The sequence below is a fragment of the Podarcis filfolensis genome, assembly GCF_964270895.1.
Source record: "Podarcis filfolensis genome assembly, chromosome: 9".
NCBI lineage: Eukaryota > Metazoa > Chordata > Lepidosauria > Squamata > Lacertidae > Podarcis > Podarcis filfolensis.
In genome coordinates this window covers 39,538,681-39,564,085 of record NC_139610.1, presented here as the reverse complement: position 1 = coordinate 39,564,085, position 25,405 = coordinate 39,538,681, and the positions used below count along the sequence as shown (strand labels likewise).

General features: G+C 40.1%; 1 protein-coding gene across 4 annotated transcripts in view; it reads right to left on the bottom strand.

The window, feature by feature from the left end:
* The window catches only part of LRBA (LPS responsive beige-like anchor protein), a 354,335-nt gene that overhangs the window by 175,500 nt on the left and 153,430 nt on the right, over nucleotides 1–25,405 (bottom strand). The gene's annotated exons all lie outside the window — the stretch shown is intronic.

Sequence of the window (25,405 nt, the reverse complement as noted above, 5' to 3'; positions counted from 1 at the left end):
AAAGTCCCACAGCTGGATCAGGTGAAAGGCCCATCTAGTCCAGCATCCTGTTCTCACAGTGGCCAACAAGGCATCTATTGGAATCCCACAAGCAAGGACTGAGCACAACAACACTCCCCTGCTTGGGATTCCCAGGAACTGGTATTCAGAGACATAATGCCTCCCACAGTGGCTAGAACATAGCTACAGTGGCTAGACACTATTGATAGCTTTGGTCCTCTTTTATAGCCATCCAAGTTGATGGTCATTACTACATGTGTTGCCTGAAGAAGTACCTTCTTTTTTCTGTCCGGAATGTTCCAATGTTTACCTTCTTTGAATTGCCCTGAATTCTAGTATTATGAAAGAGAGAGAGAAACATATTCACTTTCTCCATACCACAGAATGATTCCCCACCTTATTCACTTGGTTTTTCCTAAATTAAAGGCCCCAAATGTTGTAATCTTTCCTCAAAGGGCACTTGCTCCACCCCCTTGTTCTTTTTAGTTGTTCTTTTCTAAACATATTCCAGCTCCATAATATATTTTAGGATTAAAAGGTAAAGGGACCCCTGACTGTTAAGTCCAGTCACATACGACTCTGGGGTGGCGGCGCTCATCTCGCTATACTGGCCGAGGGAGCCGGTGTTTGTCCGCAGACAGCTTCTGGGTCATGTGGCCAGCATGACTAAGCCACTTCTGGCGAACCAGAGCAGTGCATGGAAACACCATTTACCTTCCCGCCAGAGTGGTACCTATTTATCTACTTGCACTTGACATGCTTTCAAACTGCTAGGTTGGCAGGAGCTGGGACCAAGCAACGGGAGCTCACCCTGTCGCGGGGATTCGAACCGCCACCTTCTGACTGGCAAGCCCTAGGCTCTGTGGTTTAGACCACAGCGCCACCCGCATCATATTTTAGGATTATTTTGCCCTAATTTGCATCACTTTACACTTGCTTATACTGAATTGCATTTCCCATTTTATTGGCCATTCGCTCAGTGTGGGGAGAAGCACCTCATAATCCCATGTTCTTTTCACCACGCAGAACAATTTGATATCATCAGCAAACTTTGCTACCTGACTGCTCATCCCTAACTCTAGATCACTCATGAACAAATTATAAAGCACAGTAAAGATCCCTGGGGACTCCACTTCCTGCATCATTCCATGGGGAGAACTGTCCATTTATTCTTATTGATTTTGGGGGTGAAAGGAAGAATGTCAAAAGGTTTGTTTTAGAACAGGAAGAAGCCGCCACAGAAAGAGATTGATATAGACCAATTCTTAAAAACAAATGGATTACAAAAAATCTCTCAAGAAAACAAGTCAATGTTGAACTATAAAATAACAGAACAGGAGGTAGAAGGTGCCATCCAGAATATGCAGTTGGGCAAATCTCCAGGGCCGGATGGTTTAACCTCAAAATACTATAGATCTCTGAAAGATTGGATAATTCAACCACTAAAGGAGGTTTGTAATGAAATTTTGGAGGGGGGAAAAGCGCCAGAGTCGTGGAAGGAAGCCTACATTACACTTATACCGAAAACTGAGTCTGAAAAGACACAACTTAAGAACTACCGCCCCATATCCCTGCTTAACATGGATTATAAAAATTTTGCAGATATTTTGGCTAAAAGATTTTAAAAAGTATTAGTGGAAGAGATACATAAAGACCAAGCTGGCTTTCTCCCGGGTAGACACTTGTCTGACAACACGAGAAATATAATTAACATTTTGGAAAAACTGCAAGTGAATATTAATACTAAAGCAGTTTTAATATTTGTAGATGCAGAGAAAGCTTTTGATAATATCTCTTGGAGTTTTATGAAGAAAAATCTTTAGGGGATGGGGGTTGGTCAAGGCTTTGAAAATGGTATAGGTGCAATTTACTCAGAACAAAAGGCTAAACTAATTGTTAACAATGTGGTGACAGAGGAATTTAAGATAGAGAAAGGGACACGACAAGGCTGCCCAATTTCCCCATTGCTCTTTATTTCGGTCCTGGAGGTTTTGCTAAATATGATTAGAAGGGACCATCTGATTAAAGGTATACAGGTCAGAGCCAAACAGTACAAACTGAAAGCTTTTGCAGATGATTTAGTACTGACACTACAGGAGCCAGAATCTAGTACTAAAAGAGTATTGGAACTGATTCAAGAATTTGGTCAAGTGGCAGGATTTAAGTTGAACAAGTTAAAAACTAAGGTTCTTGAAAAAAATTTAACACCGATTGAGAAAGAGAGGTTTCAGAAGGAGACAGGTTTAACACTGGTTAAAAAAGTAAAATACCTGGGGGTTAATATGACCGCTAAGAACTTAAATTTATTTAAAGATAATTATGAGAAATGTTGGTCAGAAGTGAAAAAGGATCTAGAAATATGGTCAAATCTGAAGCTTTCCTTGCTAGGTCGAATTGCTGTTATAAAGATGAATGTATTGCCAAGAATGTTATTTTTGTTTCAATCCTTGCAAATTTTGGACAAAATGGACTGTTTCAAGAAGTGGCAGAGAGACATTTCTAGATTTGTCTGGCAGGGCAAGAAGCCCAGAATAAAATTTAAAATACTAACCGATGCAAAGGAAAGAGGTGGATTTGCCCTGCCAGACCTTAAACTCTATTATGAATCAGCAGCATTTTGCTGGCTGAAAGAATGGCTGCTTCTTGAGAACACAGACATTTTGGATTTAGAAGGCTTTAATAACGTTTTTGGGTGGCATGCATATCTGTGGTATGACAAGGTTAAAGCACACAAAGCATTTAAAAACCATATTGTCAGGAAAGCATTGTTTAATGTCTGGATAAGATATAAAGACTTACTTGAAAACAAAACCCCAAGGTGGTTATCACCGATGGAAGCGAAGGCTCAGAAAAAGCTCAATATGGAGGCCAAATGGCCAAAATATTGGGAGATTTTGGAACAAGAAGGAGACAAATTGAAATTGCAGAGTTTTGAGAAACTAAAAGATAAAGTGCGAGACTGGCTTCATTACTATCAAATAAGGGAGGCTTACAATTTGGACAAAAAAAATGGCTTCCAGGTGGAAAAATCAAAATTGGAAACAGAATTGTTAGATCCCAAAACTAAGATACTATCAAGAATGTATAACTTGCTGTTGAAATGGAATACTCAGGATGAAACGGTTAAATCTGCTATGATTAAATGGGCACAAGATGTTGGACATAACATTATGTTTGCTGACTGGGAACAGTTGTGGACCACAGGTATGAAATTTACGGCATGTAATGCCTTAAGAGAGAATATTATGAAAATGATATACAGGTGGTACATGACACCAGTCAAGCTTGCAAAAATCTACCATTTGCCCGATAATAAATGTTGGCAATGTAAAGAGACCGAAGGTACATTCTTTCACCTTTGGTGGACATGCCCAAGGATTAAGACTTTCTGGGAGATGATCTATAATGAAATGAAAAAGGTATTTAAATATACCTTTCTGAAGAAACCAGAGGCCTTTCTTCTGGGCATGGTCGGCCAATTGGTGTTAAAGAAGGATAGAACTTTTTTTATGTACGCTACAACAGCAGCAAGAATACTCATAGCAAAGTACTGGAAGACACAAGATCTACCCACCTTGGAAGAATGGCAGATGAAAGTGATAGACTATATGGAATTGGCGGAAATGACTGGCAGAATCCGAGACCAGGGAGAAGAGTCGGTGGAAGAAGATTGGAAGAAATTTAAAGATTATTTACAGAAACATTGTAAAATTAAGGAATGCTAAAATAATGTCGGAATGAAATGAAGCGGTTTTAGCAATAATGTTAAAAAGGAGTATGTAAAAATGGACTCTTAATAGATAAAAATATAAAGTTATAATATGTTAAGATAAAGAATTAAGATAAAAACAAAGAGGGAAAGGATTTGCTGAATTAACCATTCAAACTGGAATACAAAAAAGGGAGGTGTGAGGAGGTCAGGGAAACAAGTAAATGAAAGGCAAGGCATGGAAAGATGGATTTATTTTTAACTGTTTTTATTTTTTCTGTATTTTGTATCTTTTGTTTTCTTTTTTCTATTTCTTTATTACTTTTGTAACTTCTTTTGAAATTTTAATAAATATCATTAAAAAAAAAAAGAACAGGAAGAAGCCACTCAGACAGAGGGCTTTCCCCCCGAAGCACAGGCTGGGGCCACACTTTCCTTTTTCAAGCCCTAATACAGTCCCCATCCACAATTGTACGGCTAGTTCAAAAACAATGACTTCATGTTGTAGCGATTAATTCTTTGTGCATTCATTTTATATCCATAAGGCATTTTTAAATCTGTGAGTCTGTTATAAGGTGTGCCTGTGTACTGCAAACACCCTCTGCAAACAAGTAGTCAAGCTACTTGGTCATAGCTGTCAACTTTTCGCTTTTCTTGAGAGGAATCCTATTCGGAATAAGGGAATTTCCCTTAAAAAAAGGGAAACGTTGACAGATATGTACTTGGTACACCCATTGAAGAAATTTGCTGGGAAGCAAACACAACCTTAGAATAGCCATTTTCCCCACAAAGCATACTAATTACACAAATATTTGATAATCACATCCATTACTTGCATCATGTCTTTAATATTCCAGTTTTTTGATGACTATTCCTTTTTCCAGAGCCTAGGTTTCCTTCCCACAGCTGTTCTTCCTGAGAGGGCTGTATCCACTCCTTATATTACATAGTCATCTAGCAGCAGCCATTCCATCAGGCTGCAACAGAGGGCAAGGAGGGAAGCGGGGCTATTCTATCCGCTCCTCTGAGAGAACAGAAATTTCAGGTCTTCTCCCTCATTTGTCACATAGCTGGTTGCTATAAGAATTGTGTGTTAGGAACTGGCGCCTGAGTTGTTTGTTTTTTCCTTCCTCCTCCTCCATTCCTTTCCCCCCTTTTTGTGTTGTATTTTTAGATTGGTAGCCCGAGGGAAGAGACTGACTTGCTTTTTTTAATCTTTAAGCTTCTCTGGGAGCCTTTTTAGCTGAAAAGCAGTTTAGCTGGAGAGTGGTGTAAAAGCATCTATGAATAAACAAATACATGTATATACATTTATCTGACTCTTCAGTTTGCCATCTCCCCACCAAGTACAGAGTCAGCTTTACTACGATGCAGGAGCATAATGTGTGACAACAGTTGTGGCTGAGCTATGAAACTGTACACTTTTAGAGGTGCCATGGACTTGAAGATCTGGCCCAATTAAAATCTGATTTATAGTTATGTGAAGATTTCAGTAACATACACAAGTGTGTGAGAGAGGGACTTCTTTTATATATGCGTTCATATATAAGAGTAAACAACTTCCTGCATTTGAATATGAGTCATTGTTCTTTATAGCATGTGAACCCCTTAGAAGCTATCCATTATTCATGTCTACTTCCTAAGTATTAGACTTTTCCTTAAGGAATTACAACACATAATCCACAAATCCATACACAAATGTATCCTTTATAAGCGGACATACACCATAGATCAGTGGATAGAAAGGTGAGGGAGCACAGCTCCAGAACTTCTTTCAGAACAGGAGAGATGGTGTCATCTGGTGGAGCACCTGAGTTCAGGGTAGCATGCATTGGTGTGGGGCACGCCATGTTTTCCTCTTAGCACAACAACAAATTAAGGTGCACAAAACATTGACATCATGGCATTCTTCTTATAATATTTATTTTAATGACAAATGGGGGCTTGGGAGTCACAAAAACAGGGGGCAGTGGCCACATATGCAGTGGGTTGAAAGGACCATCAGTTAGCTGCCTCTGCTGTAGGTACTCAGTAATGACAAAGAGCAAACTGGTGATGGACACACATCCTGCCATGGCTGATGCTTCCAAGCAATACTTAAGTATTGTGGGTTGTTTGTTGCAAAAAAAAAAAAAATCTCCTTCAGGAGCTCTGCTCTCTGCAATAACCATCAAAGATGGCAAGGTTGCTCTAAATGCATATACTTAAGGAATCTGAAAGCAATTTTACTTGCATCACCTGGAGTGAAAGAGAAGCAACACGCCCCTGGGGAACAACTTTCAGGGCTTATTCAAAACACACCTTTTCATGTGTCCTCAACCCAGCCTCTTACAAAGAAAAGGAAATGCTAGAAAGTAAAATAAAAACAGATAAACAAGCCTCTGATGGTATCTACAAAAACCCCTGTTTCCAGTCACCATCCAGTTCGTAAGACTGTATTCCAAATCAAGTGGAAGCAGCACCAACCCAGGTGAAGAGAGTTGCTCTGCTTTCTGTAAATACACTCTTAAGTTAAAACCTAGAAGAAGTCCTCCTTCTGGGAAATTATGGGAAACTTGAATGAAATCAATAAAACCTTGGGCATGCTGCCTGGTACTCAAAGAAGAGGATTTACCTCTTCTAGCACTAAATTGAGGGGGCGGGACAATTTTTATGGAAGATTTTCATAGATATATTATTTGAGCATCTAAGAATATGGGTACAAGTTATAACCACATCCCACTGTAAAAAAGGGAAGTTATTATTTTAAAGTGAAACAGCACATTTCTACTGGATGTCAGCTATAGTTATTGCGGCAACCTGCACAAAGTACAGATGCCGAATGTTGGCTCCCCATGAAAATAGGCACAATTATAAGACATCTGTTAAAAGTTTGGATTGTATGTCTTGCCCTATTATCACACAGCAATCATGCACCAAGGGCAGAGTTGTAACTCAGATTCTCAGTAGTACTGTTCAATTGCCTCAATCAGAACACAGTCCCTTTCCTCACAGCCGTCCCCTCAGGCCACTCATTATGTACTTGGAAAATTATGATCAAGTGATGCATGGATTTTACAGACTTCCACCTCATTTGCTATAAATGTTCAGTCAATTTCCTTAACATTATCTATTCTGTGCATTGAATAAACCAGAGATCCTTCACAAGAATAGTGCATAGTCAGATAACCGAAATCTATCACAAGTTGTAGCGTTTATGCCATATAGACCAACTGGGTAATAAAGCTTAATTTAAATGTTTGAATTCGGAATTCAATGCTAAAATCTATTAATTTGCACCAAGACATGGCCTCCATACTCAGATTTTAAAACTACCGGTAAGTCGCAACATTAGGTAAAGGTAAAGGGACCCCTGACCATTAGGTCCAGTCGTGACCGACTCTGGGTTTGCGCGCTGATCTCGCTCTATAGGCCGAGGGAGCTGGCGTTTGTCCACAGACAGCTTCCGGGTCATGTGGCCAGCATGACTAAAGTCACAACATTAATAGCAAGCAATTAATAAAAAGCAAGCAAAACAACTTCCTCCTCTTCTCACAAGCAGGTAAACCTTCTCTCCCCTCAAGCAGGAAAAATGACTACTAAAAGCATTCTCTTCATGAGATATGTATCACCAATTAGCATCTATTCTTCCCAGCCCACATTGCTCCAATTGGCAATGTCATACACAAATTTGAATTATGGCCAAGAAAAACATAGATTCAGTCAATGCTCACAAGCAATCATAGATGTCTGTTGCTCCATTAAGTTCTGAGGCAACTGTTTTGCTATCAGCATGGGGATGAGTTCTAAACTGGGAATACTGTTGTTATCCACTGTGATGGGCCATGTCTCAAACACCTGAATCCTGTGCCTCCCAGTAAAGGTAGACATGGTCACAAGAGAGTGTACAGACCTCTCTGTCTGTACCCTCCTTTTCCCCATATGAAGTTCTTGTTGCCACCAGATAAAAGGAATGAATTTTCTACAAACCTACACTTTCATCAGTCAGCTTAAATAACCTTCCTCAGGTTTTCCTCAATCCTCATTAGGTAGTGTAAAATTTAAAGCTCAAAGTGTAAGGGTGTTTACATTAAGCTGAGACCACACAGGTTTAAGAAACAAATAGTTTACTAAGATGAAAAAAAAGTAACGAGTTTTAAGGAGACTATATTAGAAGGGGGGGAACCTACAGAAACCCAAAATATTCCATTTGGAGCAACCCCCAAGCATATAAACAAGCATATAAACAAGCAGTCCAGGACTGTAAGTTCAGCTGCTTCACTTGCATCATTGCTGCTTAACGTAGATTTCACAATTGGTAGTCAGTAACATAATGGTGAGAGTAATGCTCTCTTTACAGTGAATTCAGATATTAGAAGAACTTGGTCAATTAGATTTTAATCAGAGTCATACTCCTAAAAAGGAAGTTAACATCAGGGAAAAGAACAATACACCATTAATCCATTAGGTATGCAGCATATTTCCTTGACTGTATTTATCTGAAATATGAACTTTAATGGTTACATATGCTTATTGTACATACACAGTCCACCTTAATAACAACATGCCACTATAAACACAAATGACAAAATTATTGGTATGAAACCCAATCTTCTGCTACAATATTTTCAGGCCATCAGTGTGCATTTTAAGCATCACGCACCATTAAAATTTACTCCTGGTTGAAGTATCAACCCAGAGACTATAACTTGGCATAAGAGGGATGGTTTTCATCTAAACTGGCACCCAGTTTATAGAGAATAATGTTCCTAGACTTTTAAATGAAATACATGTGTGAAGCTGTAAGAGTAAGCAACAAATCACAGCAACAAACAGCTAAGTATTATTACACCAGTGCTTTTCATAATATCGTCCAGCCTCTACAATTAATCCTTGCAAGCCTGCACAGCTTCCAATCCCCTTCCATAAAGGTGTCCCGATTACAGGGTATGATCAACATATACTGATTAAAGTAATTTTAGCAGTGACATTTCTCTCAATATTATGTTGCAACATTCATAGCAATCCTTGTACAATATGATTTTTTCATAGTGGACCACCTAAAGAAGGGGTAGGCAACCTAAGGCCCGTGGGCCAGATGGAGCCCAATCTCCTTCTCAATCTGGCCCACGGACAGTTTGGGAATCAGCATGCTTTTACATGAGTAGAATGTGTCCTTTTATTTAAAATGCATCTCTGGGTTATTTGTGGGGCACAGGAATTCGTTCACCCCCCCCAAAAAAATATAGTCCGGCCCACCACATGGTCTGAGGGACGGTGGACCAGCCCACGGCTGAAAAAGGTTGCTGACCCCTGACCTAAAGTGTAACACACCACCTACACCAACCTTCTTCAATCTTGAGTCCTCAGATGTTGTTGAGCTACTGATCCATCATCCCTGATCACTGGCCAGACTGGCAGGAGATGATCAGCAGACCAACAACAACTCAGGAGTCTGTGACTGAGAACTGCCACATTTTTGAGAAGTGTGGGAGATGAGTCCCTTAGCTTTCTATGAGCAACAAATCTAGCATCATGCTAATTGTTTTTTTGCCCTTTCTTGAAGTTATAAGTTCCTCAACTGTTTTTCCTAGTAGGCTTAGTGGGGCTACTATTGAATTGGGGAGATTTAGAGAAAGTACAACTGGTACTTTCTTGAAGTGTAGATCTCTACAGCATCATGAGGGTCTCTAGACTGACTCCACCATGATCACAAGGCAGGAACAAAGACTCTTTTGGGAAAGTGGGCTGTTCCCAATCAGTTTTGCAGACTCACCAAGCTCAAATAGTAATCAGAGCAGCAAGTAGTAAAGAAATAACAGATGCCCACTTTCCCCTTAAATATTTAATGTAAATAATTGCCAACAGGGCGTAGAACATGTAAGAAAATCAGAGGCACGTTGCAGTCCATGTTAGGGAATGGTGACCCAATGACACTGTATAGATCTACACTTCAGGAGAGTGCCAATTGTACTATCACCTACTGGTGTCATGGGGCCACTGGATTGCGATGCATCAGAGCTGACCCAATTAGGGCGGGTCCAAAGTGCAACTTGAGCTAGCATTGGAGGGCCTGCTGTAGGATCCAAAGGAGTAATACAGATCAATCTTACAGTGCCTTGTAGAGGTGTTGGGGGTGGATTGACATCAGTTGCTAGTGACCCTATCAGAACTTCCTTGATTTGTGGTGTAATTTCAGGTGATTAAATGAACACTTGTGGATACTGGGAGAGGCGGTTGTGACAAGGTAGCTTCCAATTTAGCGGGTGGTAAGGGGGAGTGAAAGGCTTGGGTGAAAGCTGGATGGTTATGGTCTGGGGCTCCTCCCAAGGGAGAGCTAAGAGCTGCTGGGTCTGCTGGGGTCCACAGGGAAAGTGAAGGCTGAGATCCTACCAGCCCTCTTGGAAATGAGTTCTCATCGCTTCCCTCTTGCAGTTATCCAATTGCAGCTGTGCTGCTGTGTTAGAAGCTTTAGGCACCTCAATGTGCTTCCTCTTTCATTTTGCCTTGTGAGACTTCCAGGAGTTCTACAGCACTGGAAGACAGTGGGTTCTGTGGGCTCCATGTTCAGTCACCCAATGGAGGTGTGCAGGTAGCAGATTGGTCCTGTGCTCAACCAGTGAGAAAATGGCAGTGGTTGGGAGCTCTAATGGCCACAAGATTTTGACGTGTTCCGGGAGCCGTAAAACAGGAAGCACCAGTCCCAGCAGGACGCAGGGTCCTAAAGTGGCTCTGCTTTCAGAAATAAATCCAAAGAAGGCAGTAATCCCTCACAAAGTGGTCAGCCATGAGGAGAAAGGGATGGAGAGAAGTTTTTTTTGGGGGGGTGTTGTATTTTGTTTTAAAATCACCTGGGGGAGGGAGTGAAGAAGTATTTTTTGTGTGTGTCTTTCTTTGCATTTTACTTATTTGAAGGATAGTGAAAGGAAAGGAAATAAGATAAAAGGTCTCACAAATTGTAGAAAGAAGAAAAAATAGGTGCTGTGGCTGCTTCAATCAAGCAGAAGCAAAATAACAACTGATTGCAGCTAGTTCAGAATGCTGCTGCCAGAGTATGACTGGTACTTTGAGCACAATCAGGCAATACCTATTTTGTAGGATCTCTGCTGACTGCCTATAAGTGACTAGGAACTTAAGGTATTGATGCTAACATATAAAGCCCTGAATGACTTGGGACCTCAGGAGCAATAGTTGTGCACTGTGTAGTGGCTCAGGAAAGGGCCTTCTTAGCAGTCACACCTTAGGTATGGAATTCCCTTCCCCTGCATTCACAATCAGCTTCCATTATCTAGTCAGAATGTGTATTTGTTTTTTTTATGATACTTTATTTGCTTTACTGTTCAAATGTTATATTATTTTAACTAACTGGTTTTACTGACAGCACCGGAAACTGCTTTTTGGATACAGTCAATATAGAAAAGTTGAAGATGTAGAAATAAGAAGTGCTAATGGCTTAATTAAGAGCATGCTAGAGAAAATATTTTAGATCTGAAATTACAAAATTAAAGAGGTATTTATTTGCACAGGCATATGGGGATGCACTAAGTTTCAGGAATCATATTCATTTATTCACTACCTATCTTTTCATTAAGTAACTAGATAGGATTTGAGAATAACTACAACTGAGACAAAGAATTCCCATCAAATTATGAGATACAGAAGTAGAAACTTCCAACTCAATAAGTCTATGATTCCATGATTGTCCTGGTCTAAAAAAGAGGCGTTCCTTTAGCTTCTTGAAAGCTTTATTTTGTATAAAACGGGCAGTAATCAGCTACTGATACTATTGTGCATTTTCACATTTTCTTTTCAAACTAAACTGTGCCACAATATGATTATTTTTATTTCTATATACTGCTGTTTCATTAATTAAGAAAACATTAAAGTTTATTTAATTACTATTCTTTGGGTTTGATATTTTCAGAAAAGGATTCCCAATAATAAATTTTCCAATTTTGTTTATTTCTTTTTTATGTTCTTGCTCAGCGTTCTTTGAAGTAACTCTTCAAAGCTACAGTATCAAGTGGAATGCAGCATTAAGGATTTTACGACACTATGCTATTTGAGCATTTATTGTTTTGCTGAGAAATTGAAATCAGAAGGATTTAGCTTTTTTCTTTCTATTTTCTATTCTTTTTTCTAATTTAGGTTAACTTAGAACCCCAACACATCATAAATTTGAAATATGCCACTTTTAATCTTAACACAGAGACAAAATAATGCATTTTATACTTAAACATGATCAAGAAAAAAAAATTAACATTCTTTATCATTTCCCAACAGAGACAGTTAATACTCTGAGACCACATTAATAGAATCTTTCTGCCATTGTAGAAAGTTTGATAGCACTCTTATTTCAATGTCTGAATTTTTCTCCTTTTTTGACAAAGACAAATGATTGCCATCAATCAAGATCCAATCGGGTATACAGAGAGTCAGGCAAATGCATCACTCTTTACGGGTTTTCCTGCTATTTGTGCAAGCTTTTCACCATATTATTTTATAGAATGATCAAAAAAGCAGCCATAAGATAGATCATTCACACCCACTGTAAAATTAACTTTCATGAATAATGAGAGTTTTAAACCTCAGATAATGTATATGTTATACAGCAGGTATTTCAAGAGTTCATTTCTGGCTGGAGATTATGTAAATGATACTATATGACCTTTATCATTACAAACAGGACATGCAAAGCACATATTATTTCATACATCATTCTAAACAAGTCAGTTCCTAAAGGAGAAACAGTCATTTATAATGTTCATGGTGAAGTGTTAAGGTTACAAGAAAATGATATGAAGTACAGTGATCCTTTATACTTCTCCTCCCCTTAACCTGTTACTTATGCCCTCTAAAACATACTAAGAGTAACTGCATGTAGATATTAAAAATCAGTCTCACAGCACACCTTAATCAACGTTGCCATCATAAAAGGAGTATCTCCTGTTTTGAAGATTATGTGTATTTCTGACTTTAAGCATTTACATTTTGCGAGCAGACAGCAAACTAAATATATTTAAACATGCCTATCTTTATCAGGCTTATCACTGGACCCTAACCTTTCCCAACCTGGTGCCCTCCAGATGTTTTGGATTACACCTCCTATCGGCCGCAGCCAGCATGGCTGTACTGGCTCAGGAGCTGTAGTCTAAGATGTCTTGAGAGCACCAGGTTGGCAAAGGTTGCTATATTCTGCTTGTGCTCTCAGATATTGCCAATGCAAGTTCTTCAATCTTTAAATCAGAACACTTAATAGAAAGCATATTGGTCAACACCTATTCTAAACAATCCAATAATTACCTATTGTTTTTAAGAGACCTTACTAACTAGCTCCAATGTCCTTCATGTCAGCACTCTAGCATAAACAGTAAATGGAACCTGTGTCGGAGAAGTGACAGTGGTTCATAGTGTCCGGTGGTCAATGGCTTCCTGGTTACAGTTAGCAATACTGCTGGGGAAAGGACAATATTTGTCTTCCATCATTGCTAACCCAAGGAACTCAGCAACAACAGGAAGCACCTCAATTCTGCACCTGTATATAAATCCCTTTAAACAGGACTACTGCTGTTAGCATTCACTCCTACAAACCAACAAAAAGTGACGTCTGAACACTTACGGCGGTGGCTCAAAAGTTGAGGCAGGGGCACAATGGACAGGAGCCACAGAAGATGTGTGTAAGGTCAAAGAGAAACTTTACATTCCACTGCAAATTGTGCTGGAATCAGTATAGGCCTGAATGAGCGTGAATGAAGTAACATTTAATCCAGATAATGTGCAGGTTCCCTTGGTAAGCTCTACGATGATTCTGGAAAGCAGTTTGTAACTTGTCCTGTGTGGGTTGGAAGCCACTTTAAAGTGCAGGTGTCTAGCTCGGAGAAGCTTTTTAGATATAGAGCTTACTCTGGATGCCCAACTGTCATTAGTGGTTAAAAGTACGTTTGCTTGTTTATACATAAAAGGTAAATGACCCCTAGATGGTTAAGTCCAGTCAAAGGCGACTATGGGGTTGCGGCGCTCATCTCACTTTCAGGCCAAGGGAGCCGGTGTTTGTCCACAGACACAGTTATCCAGCCTCTCTCTGGTAACATCTAGGCACTGAGTACTTAAATGCACTATACAACCTTTGAAGATAGTTTGGAAATTTGAAATGCTTCATAACATGGCTGTGAGATTGTTATCACTTTGACAACATCACATCTGACCAAAGTTGCTGGTTAGTTTCCGAGTTCAATTCAATGTGCTTAGTGTAACAGGGAAGCCACAAAGGGCTGGAGACAAGGGTAACTGAAGGAAGAACTCATACCATACAGACTGTTTGACCACCAGGATGACTTTCCACTCCATAGCAAAGTGATAACAGGGACAGGGCCATCTCACTGGTGGTGCCTCATATTGGAGCTCACTGCCACACTAGATCTGTTAACATCTAGGTTTCTGTACTGAAATATACTCTATATGGGGTTGCTTTTGAAGATGGTTTGTGATTTCATTCAAGTACCAAATTAAAAACATCTTGTTTAACAAATTAAAAATAACTGGCCTCAGATTACACACTTACATAAAATGGGCTGCTTATTTATTCCTAATAGATTTATCTTGCTCTTCCAAAAGCTCAGACGATTTGAAGTTGCCAACAACTTTCATATAATACTTTGCTCATAGGCATGTGTCATAGGAAAGGATTTTGAAAGGACTGCATCTGCATTAGACTAATAACTTTTCTTTCTTTTGCTATAACACTGAATATTATATATTTTTCCAAGTAGAAATGAACAGCCCATCAAATTAAGATATGCAGTAATAGGATTATATTTTAGCCCATGTATCTCATTTCCAAGCCCAATATGTTTTTATGTCTCTTTCAATGTATTTAGTTTAATGATGAAAAGAGTGAAAAACACAGGAAGGAAATTATAACAATCACTGCAGTTCTACTGTAGCAAATATCACACTCAATTGAAGTAGACATTAAAGGTTAGCAAGGTCAGAATGAAATACTGCATAATTTATCAGATTAAGAAAAATCATTCTGAAAGTACAGAGTTATGTATAGCATTAGACCAACAATACTGCCTAACAAGCAAACATTACTATCAACATTTGTTCAGCTATGACTGATGTCACCCACTTGCTAACTATATCAGTAAATGTTAAACTGGTTGAATCCCATAGCTGTGGAAGAAATTTAAAGCATCTTGTCACCCAAGATCCATACTTGGTCCCACTCTTCACGATGCTTGGAGGAGGGACTGAAGAAAGTATACTTCACTCTAGTCTAGCCTATGCCTTATCCCACACCTCAACAGTGAAAGTATTAGCCTAATTGTTCTGCCAGGACATACAGACATGCAATGAACATACATTGGCTTACTTCACAATGCTGATTCCCCAAATCAATCTGCCTCTTATCAGGAGCAGCTAATTTAGCTTTCCAAATGTTGCTGGCCCCCAATGCTTATCAGCTATAGCCAGTATAGTCAATAGTTAGGGAAGATGGGAGTTGTAGTCCAGAAAATCTGAAGGCCCCAAAGTTTTCCAGTTCTGTCCTAAATGTCTTAGACCAGATACCTAAAAAAGCACCTGTGCAATATCCAGCAGCACAAATTTTAAAGGTCCTCTGCCAATGCATTTTCCCAAGTACCTTTCCTAATCAGAAGGTAGGCCAACATCAACCAGAGGTTGGATTTCATCTGCAGTGGTACCTCAGTTATGAAATTCCCTCCCAAAGGTTCAATGTCTTGCACCAATGGTCTTACCTTGAGCTCTCTGGAGTGGCTACCTTTGCTTCCTTTATTTTTTTGCTTAAAAATGCATATATGAGTATGCTACTGTATATATAGGTAAAGGTAAAGGGCCCCCAGATGGTTAAGTCGAGTCAAACATGACTATGGGGTTGTGGCGCTGATCTCACTTCAGGCCAAGGGAGCCTGCATTTGTCCACAGACAGCTTTCTGAGTCACGTGACCAGCACGACTAAATCACTTCTTGCACAACAGGATACCGCAATGAGTGCCAGAGGGCATGGAAACACCGTTTACCTTCCTGCTACAGCGGTACCTATTTATCTGCTTGCACTGGTATACTTTTGAACTGCTAGGTTGGCAGAGTCTAGGAAAGAGCAACAGGAGCTCAACCCGTCACGAGGATTCAAACTGCTGACCTTCTGATTGGCAAGCCCAAGAGGCTCAAGTCATTTAGGCCACAGTGCCACCCGCTCCCCTACTGCATATATAGCAATGTGAGAGTGCTTGGGGGGGGGGAGGGCCTTCCATCTTCAGGGACATTACACAAGTATCACCAATGGGCAGGTGGGAGAAGGGGGAAGCAATGGCTAGGAGAAAATACAGGGAGGAAGACAAGCCCATTATTATACACACACATAATTACCCCCCCCCCCTTTTGTTCTTAACATTGCTGTATTTTCTTCTGTGTTAAATAATAAGCTGATTTATCAGAAAAAAGAGCTGCATTTAAAAAAAGCTTTAGTAATTGGTTTCCCATTCCCTCCTACTTTTTAAAAAATAAGAACAACCCAATTGTACATAGCCACCACTTCTAATATCTTCCTTCATCGGCAAAGACCAGGTCATGGGCAGTGCTTAGTTTCCTAGCAACTTCCTTGCCGGCACAAAAGTAATAAAGGAAAACACAAATGCAGGAAGTAGAAAAGAATGATGGGTTCACAGTTCTGTCTTCCAGCTACAAAAACAAAAACCACCACAAAGAAACGCAAGGGAAGTAATAGGAAATGTGCTTACGAATTGGAGCAGGGGAGGCTGGAGACTTAAAAAATAACGGAAGACAGTTCAAGGGGGACCCAAAGGGATTATGAATTGCAGCCAAAAACTGAAAGGGAGATTAGTGGAGAAACATGCCAGAACGACAGCATTTGCAATGAGCTGCAACAGAAGCAAGAGAAAGAGAAGTGCACGTCCCTGAGCATCACTATGTAGCTGCCTGAAAAGAAAACCAGCCTCATTCAGGTGGGATTTCCTCCCCTCAGATAAAAATGACAGTACCAGCACAATCTGATTTCTGTATAAAAGGGCACTTAGAGATAAAGAAGCAAAGGAGAAACATCTGCTCAACATGCAGCAGACTACTCTACTGTAACCAGGGAAAGGTAGAGGATTCAGAAAAGGGACAAGAGGGCAATTAACAACCACCAACATCGCTATACAGTATGCCTCTTGCTCTTTTCCTAATCAATGCCAAAAAGTAATACCCAACATGCTTGGTGCAGCAAATAGATATATTATGTTCCAACAGTTCTAGTCGAAAATATTAATTTTGTCAGTCTTTATTGTTCTATAAATTAGAAGAGTAGCACTGTAACCTCTTAAAGTAGAATGCTACTAGATATTACTTATATGTATGCAATAGCAGATTGTGTAATTTCTGTTCACTTGTTCACAGAGAAAAACAGCAAGTACTTCAACCAGTTCTTATATGCCAGTTTTGGATTACAATCTACTTAATTCATAGAAATGAAGTTAACAAGCTGCTACATCTATAGGTACTAAAACTTAACAGTAGACTACTTCTAATACCCATTTCTGCATCTTGCCACTGATAGACCTGACACAACTAAGCTGTCTAATCTTTTTTGGGGGGGGGGGGATCTATTCATTACAAACTGTTGCACACAAATAGGAGACAGACACTAGATGGAACCACTGAACTGACCTCAATGGTAAAGGTAAAGGACCCCTGGATGTTTAAGTCCAGTCAAAGGTGACTATGGGTTGCGGCACTCATCTCGCTTCAGGCTGAGAGAGCTGGCATTTGTCCACAGACAGCTTTTTGGGCCAGCATGACTAAACTGCTTCTGGCACAACGAAGTCAGAGCACATGGAAATACCGTTTACCTTCCCACCGCAGCTGTACCTATTTATCTACTTGTACTGATATGCTTTCGAACTGCTAGGTTGGCAGCAGCTGGGACAGAGCAATGGGAGCTCACCCCGTTGCGTGGATTCGAACTGCGGACCTTCTGATGTGGTTAGACCACAGCGCCACTCGCTCCCTGACCTCAATGAGGCTAAGATTTCAGGTGAACCCATGTCTAATGCAGTGTTACATCTTTCCTTAAGCAGCTTGTGGTTCTGTCCCATCTTCTGAAAAGTTTTGGGAACATCTATTGTATTCCTTTCAGGTAATTTTGGATGACAAAATAAACATGAACAAGCACTCCACTTTGCACTCTCACACAAGCCCCTAAGGCAGACCTAACTGCAAAATATTGCATGCAAATCATTCTCAAAACTGAATTCTATTCCGCTTTGTTTTTGTTTCTTGGGAGGCTCTCAGAATCAGATAAAAAGCAGTGTTTCCTGCTTGTGAACATTCACCAGGCTGCTGCTATGGAGGAATTTATTTAAAATTTTATAAAGTGTACTCTCTGCACCCAGAGTCACCTGAAGTGAATCTAGTTTATAGGTGCTCACGTTTAGACCTCTGTATGTCACTTGACAGTTACCCTCATATATTTTTACTGCTTTAAGTGCTCCTCATGCTAGGTTTCCCTTCTCTGATTTCTTTGCCCCAACTGCTTATGGTGAACAATAAGGTAGATATTTTCAACAGTGATCAATCTCCACTTTATCTCCGTCTGCAGGATCACTTTACCATCATTTCTTGAGACACATTTCATAAAACTAATCAAGAGGTGGTTTCCGGCTCTCTCGGTGCAGCATGGTTTAGTTGCTACTGTTGTTGCTGCTGCTGCTGGCCTTTGCCCCCCTCTATTACATTTCTTTTAGTGTAAAGTATATAGTGAACTACTGCAGTCCATTTGGTTTTCTGAACAAGCCATATACTGCTCCACTATCAAATTTAACTTATACTGTCCACATTGCTCTGTGAACTGAGTCAAGCTGGAAACAGGATTTTTAATTAAGGTACATAAAAATCACCACTCATGTCCTAGTGACTTTAGAACATCTTATATCACTTAATAACCTCTCTGGTTTTGCTTAAGAATAGGACAGCAATTTAGGCTTTTGTTTACCACAAATATGCTTCCCTTTACTAAGTGAAAGAAAAACCAGTAGTACAATATGGGGCATTCAGTTTCCTTTGTACGTTAGAAGTGGCATTGCTCCATGAGACACCACTTTGCTAAAACGTTCTCTCAGATTTCTAACAAAGACCTAATAGAGAGAAAAGCATATCTTCATTACCACACAATAATGCAAATTTACAATCAATGCAGCTACTGCATCTTCCTGTGACAGTTTACTTCTGCTTATTAGAAGTCAAAAGAAAAATACTGTACATCTAACACCAATAAATCTGACTAATCAAAGCTATAATCCTTCCAAAAATCATTAGGACTGGAGGAAAGGCTAAAGGAAAAAATAGCATGTCTATTATTACGGTGACTGAATGGGATTAGTCAATCCTCAGGAGAAAAAGTTATGAATTAAGTGAAGTATGAATGCTAAGAAAATTTGTGGGAAGGGAAATGCAAATGGTTTCCTAATTATCTTCAGCCTATTAACATGCAATCCTGATTACTTGCAATTAAAGTCCCCTTAAATGTTATGACAAAAATTCATTGAAACGTAGAAAATTATCTGCTAATTATTGCACTGTAATGAGCAAGCTTAATGTGTATTTTCACTACAAGCTCAATAAATTACCAAAATATTGTACATAATACTGCCTGAAATTGAACTTAAGAATGCAACATGCTGGTTCTTATTACGTTAAAGAATCCCACAGGAAGTGGGGATGCCAGCATGCCCTTAAAGTAAAGTTATTTTTACATCCTGTATATTTAAAACCAGAAAAGGAAAATCTAAGTAGCTCTGGAAATGCCACACAAAGTGCTTGCGTAGTGCTCAGCAGACCTGTCATAGCGTGCTGCTGATGGCTCCAACTCCATACCCTTAGAGACAGTTCTCAAAAGCAGATTAACAACTTCACAAAGCTCTGCTGGCCAGGTTCTTGAGGGTGCAATGGTAGTGACAAAATTAAGTTTATTTGCTGTGTAATCACACTTCACCACTATACAGTATGAGGATGGCAGTGAGATTACAAACCTCCTGCCAGAGCATTTACTTGCTGCTCCAGATGTAGTTCGAAGAGCCCAACTTTTCTCATGTGCAGGTTCTGTGATGTATTGAGGCAATCCCATGGTTGTTCTGGTGGCCACGAAGTCCTGAGCAGGCCCAGACAAGTTGGTCCCAGTATGAATGTTGTAGTCTCTCAGCACAACAGTCTAGGCGGTTTCAAACACCATACCTGTGACCACCTCAGCCAGCCTGTGTATGGAGATTGTAGTGGGGAGGGCCTGTGTCCCAACGTCATATAGATCTCCACAGACTAAGACCCCAGCCTAGGTGGTTTCCTGGTGAGGGAGATTGTTTTCTTATGAATGGTGGTGATTGCTCTCCCCCTTGGACATTTTGTGTGCTGATAAATGTGTGTGCTGATAAATACTAAAGCTTGATCACCCAGGTCTTGATAATGCAAGTTAAAATAAAGGAAATATGATATTTTAACTTCCAGAAGATTGTTTTAAAAAACATGTAGCCTGGGGAACTGGAAAGCTTTATAGTATTACAAGACAATTTGGTTGGACAAAACACTACAGAAATAGTCATAGCATGAGTCAGCCAGTCCAGGGCATCCTTCCCAAAAGTTGCTGCAATGTGCACATGAGAATTAAAGGCATCCCAGCTTACCTTAATGTTGGAAAGAATTCAGTATATGCAGAGATTCATTGATACTGAAGATGAATGGGAAGCTCCTGGTTGCACAGGAAGCCCACTAAACTTTGCATCAAAGCCACAGTTGATTGTTGCATTCATGATAGTACTTATTAAGACAAGACCACAAAATACTAAAAAGTTTATTTTAAAAATAGTGTTTGCCAGACCTGTGATGCAGGGTTATGATATTTTGTTCTCTGAAACCAAGGAAAAATAAAAGCATACTAGGGTAGGTGATCATAAAAAGTATAACAGTTTTTCCCAAGTTGTTGTTCTAGTTATTTTTGAAACCCTTATTTCTAGGATCTAATGTTTTATGTGCCATTATTTTGCTTTTACTACACAGAGAAGAGCTGGCTTCCAAAGATAAAGGAGACTTTTGGTAAATGGTGAAGGTAAAGAAATAAATGACCCACTTGGTTAGTGTGTAATTACACTGGCTGAGATTGTAACAATCTATCACATGAGCGAGGATGACACCACTCTAAAGGGTTAGTCAAAGGAGATAGCCTTTGACTAACTACTGGACACATACGATCGATACTTCTCAGATATTGTTCTCTCAAAAAAACAATTGAGTTCTAAAAAAAGTTAGAAAATAGCATCTCCCCCTCCCTCTCAGATACTGATCAGAGACTCATCTTGACCTTATTCTGGAAAAGCAACCCTTTCTTCAAAAGGTATGTGGATCACATAAATCTTCTGGTCCCCTGGAAAGCTCTTAAGTAGAGGCATTTGCTTGAGATGATTCGTTTTTAGGGATATTTGCTCCATTTTTCATGTATTTGGTGTGATATTGCAACAAAGCCAGCCTATTACTAGGATGCATTCCTCAATGCTTCCTCGGTGCATTGTATTCCTTAAATACAAGTCATTATTTGTTGTCTGTATCTTGGCATTTCTGCCTATCTGTTGCAATGTAATGGAGAAACTAGGAAACATATGAATGAAGAAGGGAAACATTAGAAACAGGTCAAGCACACCACTTAAATTTTAGTATGTATGCATGTATTTTGCATACTGAAATGACAGTGAACTTGAATTATGGAAATGGCAATATTTTGTAAACATGCTAAGTTTACTTGATTTGGATTTGAATTTGAACAAGGGACAACTTCCCTTTGTGAGAAAAATATACACAATAGAAGAAGAATTTTGACAAACATGTCATTTAATTTAGTTTTAAATTAGGTGAAATCTTACGGGCAAAATTAAAGCTTTTATGCTCCCTGCATTTTTTAGCCTACAGGATTACAAAGGCTCTTTTGTTTATAGGACCTATAGTATAGTTGTTAAATAACAACAAAGGTAACTGCTGCTAGATTAAACAATTTGGAATTTTTAAAAATCAGATGGGGGGCACCTGTATATTAGCAGAGAGAAAATTAGGTTTGTATCTTCTCAGTAAGATAGCTAGCTAGAATATGTTTCATTTCTTTGGGGAGAGTAAACATAAATTTGGACAAGCAAATGTAAACGGAAGAAACTAAAGAGAATTCTGTCATAAAATTACTGACTGTGGCCTGTATATGGTACAACAGGTGGTAGATACTTCTCCCTACCATGAATTCCAAATAACACATATGGGGAGGTCTCCATACTGATGCCGTATAGCATGAAAGCCCTGCTTACATGATTTCTCCTCTGAACTTAATTGAGGTAGAAAAAAGTTCACATGAGTGGGATCTTTGTGCAAACAGGTATTGGTCTTTGCCAGAATAATTAAGCAAGTATCTAATTTAATTTGTTTCCGCTGGATTACACATGCACCATCTGCAGACTTCAAAACAACAGAGCATCAGATCTATGAGACAGAAGGTGTCCTGCAGGATCCTGCCAATGGTTCATAAAATAGGACACTAGTCTTCCACTGGTAGTTCAGGACCCACTACTAGGTCATGGTTTAATCCAAGAGTGTCATAATAGCAGCACTACTACCATACAAATAAATGGCAAAAATTAAATGGGTCCCCAAATGCATTTTGGGGTGAAAGATGGGTCCCAGGTCTAAAAAGGCTGATGACTACTAGGGAATGGTCCAAGCTCCTTCTGATTAATTTTAAGACATACCGATTTGTTCTTTAAAATAGATACTAGAAGAAGGCTCTTTACAAGTGAGGCAAAACCACACCACCAAATACTTAACAGATTTCAGTATGCTGATGAATGCAGCATGATGAGATAAGCACTAGGGAGTCATTTAAGCGGTCAATCTATGGATGCAACTGTTCCCAGGTCAATTCTAAGTCTATAATACGACGCCATACTGCAAGCTCTGCAAACAGTTTCTATTGTCTTACAAAGCAGTATGAATCAACTTGACCCAAGCTGCGGAGAACACATTAGGAAGCATCTTTGGCATTATTCTACATATTTACCGATCTTGTCATCTTGTTATATAGATTGCAGTCATTGGCAGCACGTACCAAATCAAAACAATCCCAGCCAGCTTTGTGTTTTCTATGGAATTCATATATAAGGTGTCTCAGATAAAACAAAAAGCAAACTCAGTTTTTGCTAGCATGCACAGCGAAGAAGGTACCGGGACTAGCTTTCTAAAATACTTATTGTGTTATGGTCTGAGATGTTGCCAGACTACAGCTCTAATAATTCCTCATACTTGCCCATGCTGACTTAGGTGACCTTATACAGTCACAAGCCATTGGTCCATCTAGGTCAAAATTATCTACATTGACTGACAGTAGCTCTCCAGGGTTTAAGACATGTCTCTTTCTCAGTTCTACTTGGAGATTGAACCCAAGACCTTCTGCATACAAATACTCTACCACCAACCTATGGGCCATCCCCTTATGGGTTAATGAGAGTCCAGTCATCAGCATCTGGAAAGTTGCTGGTTCACCACCCATGCAAGCTAAGGCCCGTGCCTGGAGTAATTATCAGGTTACTCTGGATCAGTGTTTCTCAAACTTGGGTTTCAGCTGCTGTTGGACTTCAACTATCATCATCTCTAGCTAGCAGAACCAGTGGCCAGGAATGATGGCAATTGTAGTCCAACCGCAGCTGGGAACCCAAGTTTGAGAAACACTACTCTGGACAGACAAGATGGGAACGTGGAAGCTGTCCACCCACCCACACCCACACACCCCTCTCATCCCATCCCCTCCATCAATGATTATAGCTGTCGCCTGTCCTATGAACCTGAAAAGATGGCAGAGGAGACAGAGGCAGCCTAGAGGGAGGTGTTTTGGCACCTCCCTTGCCTGGCATGCAGACACAAGTTCTCTCATATCAATGTGCATTTCTGCCTGCCTGCTACTATAGCCTCTTCCTGGGTTGCACATTAGGTAAAGGAAGCACTCCAGTATTGCTGCCTTTTCTACATCCACTGCATGTCATAAAAGAGCTGAGTGGAAGCAGCCACAATCATTTTACTTTGAAAGCTCTCCTGACACAGAAAAGCTCTCCTTCCTACTGCCATGTAGCCCTGCATGAAAAGAAAGAATCTGCATCCTCCCACTTTTTCCTTCTTCACATTCAAGTAAGGAAAGGTGAAAATCTTGATCCCTCCACTTTGTGTATGGATCCCGGGGGAAAGAAAAAAAGAAAGAAACGTATCTTTCTTCTCTTTCAAGTGCTTTGCACCAAGCAAAAAGTTCACAGTTTGTACAAGATGAGATAACAGGTGAGATAGCTGCTAGCTCTGCTCACACATGCGAAGCATTTATTTGTTTGATTAATATTTAATTAAAAAAAGAAACCAATAGTGAGTATCCATAGCCATGGTGTCAAGTCTGAGCTTGAACTCAGGGGCAACTAGTTCCATCGAAACAGTGATATCAGAAGTAGTAGTCCTAGAATCCAACCTGGTCCCCAGCAGGGACTTAGCCAGACCAAGGACCTCCAGACTGCTAATAATAATAATAATATTAATAATAATTTATTATTTGTACCCCGCCCATCTGGCTGGGGTAACATGAAGCCTTCAGAGTCTGTGCCCTCAGAACATACACAACACAACAGGATACAGCTCTCACACCTCTACATTGGCCTGTCAAACACAGGCAATCAATCTGGAGGGAACTCTCAGAAAGGAGAGAGTGGTAGGCACTACCCATTAAAGGCCTCCCATCTCTCAAGGAATAAGCAGAGTCTGTGGGGTGGTAGACTTGGGAGACATAAAGTCTTCAGTCAAGTTCCAGTTACCCATGACTCTACAAGTATTGGACTGCCGCTTTTTTTTTTTTTTAAGTAGTGGAGGGCAAAGAAAGTTTATTGGAAGGACAGAGGGTGGCTCATCACTCTGTGCAAACATATCACACCAGAGAGTTTTGACCCGACTGAGCTACAGCTCAGGGCCACTGCTGGACCTCGCATTCAGATTCCAGGAGCGTGAGCCCATACCCTTCCTGGACTGGGCCTTTCACATTGCAAATGACTGAACGGCTGGTGTATTCCATGAATTCCACACAGACCTGTGTACACGGCCCCTGCAAGCCTGTCTGGCCCAGCACTTTGGTGACTCAGGCCAGCTTGATAGGCTGCACATGGCTTGTGTCCATGGTGGAAGTGAAGGCAGAAGGAAAGGCAAGTACTGGTCTGCCTTAAGTACCCTGATGGGCTTCCAAACAAAGTCAGGACTGGTAACACAAATATATTACAATGCAGACAGGCTATACATCAGTAGCCTCTAACCTTTTCTGGTCTGGGATGCACCTTTAGTTTCAACCTGCAATGGGGGTCCCACACTTAAGAACATAAGAAGAGCCCTCTGTTTGCCCTGTCGCTTTCTCCCAGGAAAACCTTTGATTTAGCACTGAAATCAGAACAAATGGCAATCGGGGTTTCCATGGATTGCTGTTTGTTCCAATTTGGCGCTGAAGATCAGGTTTTCCAGGTGAAAGACATGGGACAAAAGCAAAACCACTTGGACCCATACCTAGAAAGCACAGGATAAGTGAGGATCCAGTTGTCTAGTGGAAGAAATGTAGATGAACCCATAGACACCAAAAGGCCAAGGAGCATTCCCACACTGCCA